This window comes from Octopus bimaculoides, chromosome 10 (genome assembly GCF_001194135.2).
Source record: "Octopus bimaculoides isolate UCB-OBI-ISO-001 chromosome 10, ASM119413v2, whole genome shotgun sequence".
NCBI lineage: Eukaryota > Metazoa > Mollusca > Cephalopoda > Octopoda > Octopodidae > Octopus > Octopus bimaculoides.
In genome coordinates this window covers 41,137,088-41,141,939 of record NC_068990.1, presented here as the reverse complement: position 1 = coordinate 41,141,939, position 4,852 = coordinate 41,137,088, and positions in this window count along the sequence as shown.

The following is a 4,852-nucleotide window of genomic DNA, read 5'->3' as shown; positions in this document are numbered from 1 at the left end:
TTTTTATAACAATGGCTATGTCTAACTACTTGTGCTTGTGTGTGTGTGTGTGTGTGTGTGTGTGTTATATATTTGCGTTAATTTTTATCAAACGATAGAAGTATTGTTCTTGTTTAGTTCAAGATCAAGGTCTGATTAAGCAGACCTACGACTAAATCCACTCCTTATATGACAATCCTTTATTTTCATTAATGATAATCTCGGCTACATTATTCCTTTTTTAAAGTGAAAAAGAAAATATTGATTTCAGGGATATTTGACTGCAATATCTAGCAAAAGTTATATCTACGCAATAGCTTGCAGACATCATTTATATATATAGTGTTCCTCACGTGATATTTGCTGCCATGCAGTGGTAATGCTCTATAGTCGGTTGTCTAGACACTGCGATGATAATATGGAACACGATAATTTAAAAAATATGTAATTTGGCTTTTTTCATCCGATGTTCAAGTCAGTGAATGAAATTAAGAAAGGTTCAAATATTAAACTTCTCTCAGGATTATTATTGTTATATAGTATCATTGCAGTATTATTGTAAATAATTTCATGGAACTGAATTTAGATTCTATTTAATTTTAGCGATGACTAAACTATGATTATACGACGAACATGTTCTTGCGTATATTAAAATAAAAATAATTGACTTTATGTAGATATATAAAGACAGCATGAAGACAAAATTTTCTTTCATTATCTTTGAATTCAATTCTAAACAGTCAGCTTAAAAATAGGTAAACAGACAGTTTATGGAATATAACATACACACTTAACGCGCGCGCACACACCCAGACGTACGCACACACCCAGATGTACGCACACACACAGACGTACGCACAAATTAAAATATTCTTTTCTACTTTAGGCATAAGGCTCGAAATTTTTGGGGAGGGGGCCAGTCGATTAGATCGACCTCAGTATGCAACTGGTACTTAATTTATCGACTCCGAAAGGATGAAAGGCAAAGTCGACCTCGACGGCATTTGAACTCAAAACACAAAGACAGACAAAATACCGCGAAGCATTTTGCCCGACGTGCTAACGTTTATTATTTCTTTATTGCCCACAAGGGGCTAAACATAGAGGGGACAAACAAAGACAGACAAAGAAATTAAGTCGATCACATCGACCCAAGTGCGTAACTGGTACTTAACTTATCGACCCCGAAAGGATGAAAGGCAAAGTCGATCTCGGCGGAATTTGAACTCAGAACATCACGGCAGACAAAATACTGCTAAGCATTTCGCCCGGCGTGCTAACGTTTCTGCCAGCTCGCCGCCTTGCACACGATAAAATATTGCAAATGGTACAGCAGCGTAGTACTCCATGATATCGCGCACCAGGATAAGACGAATGGGTAATTTATCATTCAAAACACAAGTTATTCAAACATTATTTCCTAAATGATTTCGTTTGACCTTTAGTCTCCAAATTTGAAGATTCCTGAGTTTGGGGCTTAGTTATAATATTGTTGATGACAGTATGGATTCGATGATACTGTCAATAGCTTAAAAAAAATAATTAGTAGTAATTATTGATTATTAACGGAATAGTTGTGATATCATCAACATATTGGTGTAGGCGTGGCTGTGTGGTAAGAAGTTTGCTTCCCAGCCACATAGTGCTAGGTTCAGTCCAACTGCGTGGAAACTTAGGCTGGTGTTTTCTGCTACAGCACAGGGCAGACCAAAATTTGCGAGTGAATTTGGTAAACAGAAACTGAAAGAAGCTCGACATGTGTGTGTGTGAGAGAGAGAGAGAGAGAGATGGAGAGAGAGAGAGAGATGGAGAGAGAGAGAGAGAGATGGAGAGAGAGAGAGATGGAGAGAGAGATGGAGAGAGAGAGAGAGAGAGAGAGATGTTTGTGTTTGTTCCCCAGCACCACAAGACAACCGCTGTTGTTTTATTTATGTCTGCGTAAATAGTGACCTATAGAATAGGTACCAGGCTTTTAAAAAATAGGTACTGGAGTTAATTAGTTTGATTAAATCCTTCAAGGCAGTTTTCCAGTATGGCCACTGTCGAGTGACTGAAACGAGTAAAAGAAAAAGATACGGCAATACAATTATTTTCTGACAAGAAGGGAAGTAAATGCGTGTGTAGTTTTGAGTTGGTGAAGGTCTGTCGCGGAGGCAGTGAGTTACAGAAATCATGATATAATATAATCTAAGCGTCCAATGTGCAGTAACGTTACTCGTTGCTAGTGCTGTCGTCTCAGCCCAGTGACGATACACATCGAATGGGTTTATAACACACTTGGAGGATCCCACAAATTCATGGTTCCATATGTCATACTTCCGCCTGGTTCAGAAGCATATTGTACTTTCATATAGGCAATATCGAAGAACGTGGAGGCGCAATGGCCCAATGGTTAGGGCAACGGACTCGCGGTCGGATGATTGCGGTTTCGATCCCCAGAACGGGCGTTGTGTGTGTTTATTGAGCGAAAAGACCTACAGCTCCACGAGGCTCCGGCAAGAGGTGGTGGCGACCCCTGTTGTACTTTTTCGCCCCAACTTTCTCTCACTCTTTCTTCCTGTTTCTTGAATAACGCTGCGATGAACTGGCGTCCTGTCCAGCTGGGAGGAACACATGCGCCATAGAAACCAGGAAACCGGACCCATGAGCCTGGCTAAGGCTTTAAAAGGACGCATAAAAAAAGAAATAATAATATCGAAGGACAGAGTTTCAGTCTGGACATATATTCACACCACAATCCAATCTATTTCTGTATGACTGTTCTTGATGGTGGTGGTGGTGGTGTTGGTGGTAGTGGTTAACGGCTGCTCAGCTCTGATTGACTAATCATTATGAGTAAAGACGTTCCAAATATTACCATCCTGTCTTTTTGCATATCAAAAACGATACTGCACGGCATATCTTTTCTCTTTTTAAGGCTGGGATTGAATGTAAATTAATATTATTTAATTACTATTTCTAGCGGTGCTAATTACTATATGGTGGGCTACTTGTGCATTCTATTGGTGGCCACACCAGACGTGGGTGTGACAGTTTCTATTCATTCCTTTACACAACCATTAGCAATGTATATCGCAGTATTTACAGGGCTAATGAGATTAATGATTAAACCTGCAGCCATTCATGTAAGTGGGATTGTTTTTTAATATTTGTCTGAGCTGAGTAAGGGGAATAAAAGTTTAAGGGGTCTATAATACTAGAGTTCTGGGGTGAGGAGGTTTCAAGATATGTTCAGCATACTTACGGGTTTGTGGGTAGTGACGAGGAAGCTTTGTTTTAATAACAATGGTGATGGTGGCGTCAGCAGCAACAGCAGCAGCAGCAGCAGTAGCAGTAGTAGTAGTAGTAGTAGTAGTAGTAGTAGTAGTAATGGTGGTGGAGGTGATGGTCGTTGTGATGGTGTCGTGATGGTAGTAGTAGTAGTAGTAGTAGTAGTAGCAGATGCAGCAGCAGCAGAGTTGCTTTATTTGTTGGTCCTGTGTAAAGAGAATTTTGAATCGGAAAACTTGTTTTTTCTTTCATCATTTACTGACCTTGTAAAAGTGGCGAGCTGGCGCAGTCGTTAGCACGCCGGGCGAAATGCTTAGCGGTATTTCGTCCGTCTTCATGTTCTGTGTTCAAATTGCACCGAGGTCGACTTTTCCTTTCGGGTTTGATAAATTAAGTACCAGTTACACACCGGAGTCGAATAATCGACTAGCCCTCTCCCTAAAATTTCAGGATTTTTTTTTACTTTTTGTAAAAAGGATTATCCATTGACCTTTACATTATAGCCAGCTACAATTTGTACGTAGTGTTGTTATTGTTGTTTTTGTTATTGTTGCTGGGGTTTAACTTGTTACTGTCGTTGTTTATTGCCATTATTGTTAGCGTTTGTGTTTGTTGTTCACCTTGATGCTATTTAATATGATTGTTGCTATTTACCTTGACACAATATTGTTTCTTGCTCGTCAGAGCATCGGAAATACTTGGCAGTATTTTTTTTTTTCTAGTTGCTTACAGTTTGATCCCAAATCCCGCCGAGAAGGACCTTTTGCCTGTCAATTTTTTTCAGGGGTCGATAAAATAAAGTACCCGCCAAAGTATGAAAGCCAATGGTATCCACCAAATCCATTACCTAAATTGTGGTTCAATCACCGACAGTATTATCATTACAACTATCATTTACTTGCTTATGTTATGGTTGTTGATGTTGATGTTGTTGTTGTGTTCATTGTTATTGACCTTCGCACAACATATAATACTGTTGTTATTATTCACTTTATTATTACAGCAGCCACTATTATTACTTTCGTTGTTGTTATGGTAGTTATTATAAAGTTATTCTTTTTTTTACCTCGTTATTACAGATGTTATTCATATTGTCATTATAACTGGTGCTGTCGTTGTTGTTGTTGTTGTTATGGACGTTGTTGCTGTTGTTGTTGTTACTCCCTCCTATCATTACTTTTGTTGTTGTTCTGAGTGACCTTCATGTTATTGTGGATACTGGTTTTGATGTAATTGATATTGTTGATAGTCATATTGCCATTATAACTGTCTATTATTAATGTTGTTATTGTTTTTGGTGTTATTAATGTTGTTATTGATTTTTGTTGTTCTTTGCTAACGTTTGTTTTATGGTGGTTGGTAGAATGCTTCTGTTTTTTTTTTATTATTATTATTGCTGTTGTTGTTGTTACGATGTTGACGTTTTACCGTCTTACTACAGTTGCAATTGTTGATGTTGTTGGTCTTGTTACACTTGTTTTAGTATTTTGTTATTACTGACCTGCTTGTTGTCGACGCTACTCTCGTAATTGTTGTTGTTGGTGGTGGTGGTGGAGATGGTGGTGGTGGAGATGGTGGTGGTGGTGGAGACGGTGGTGGTGGA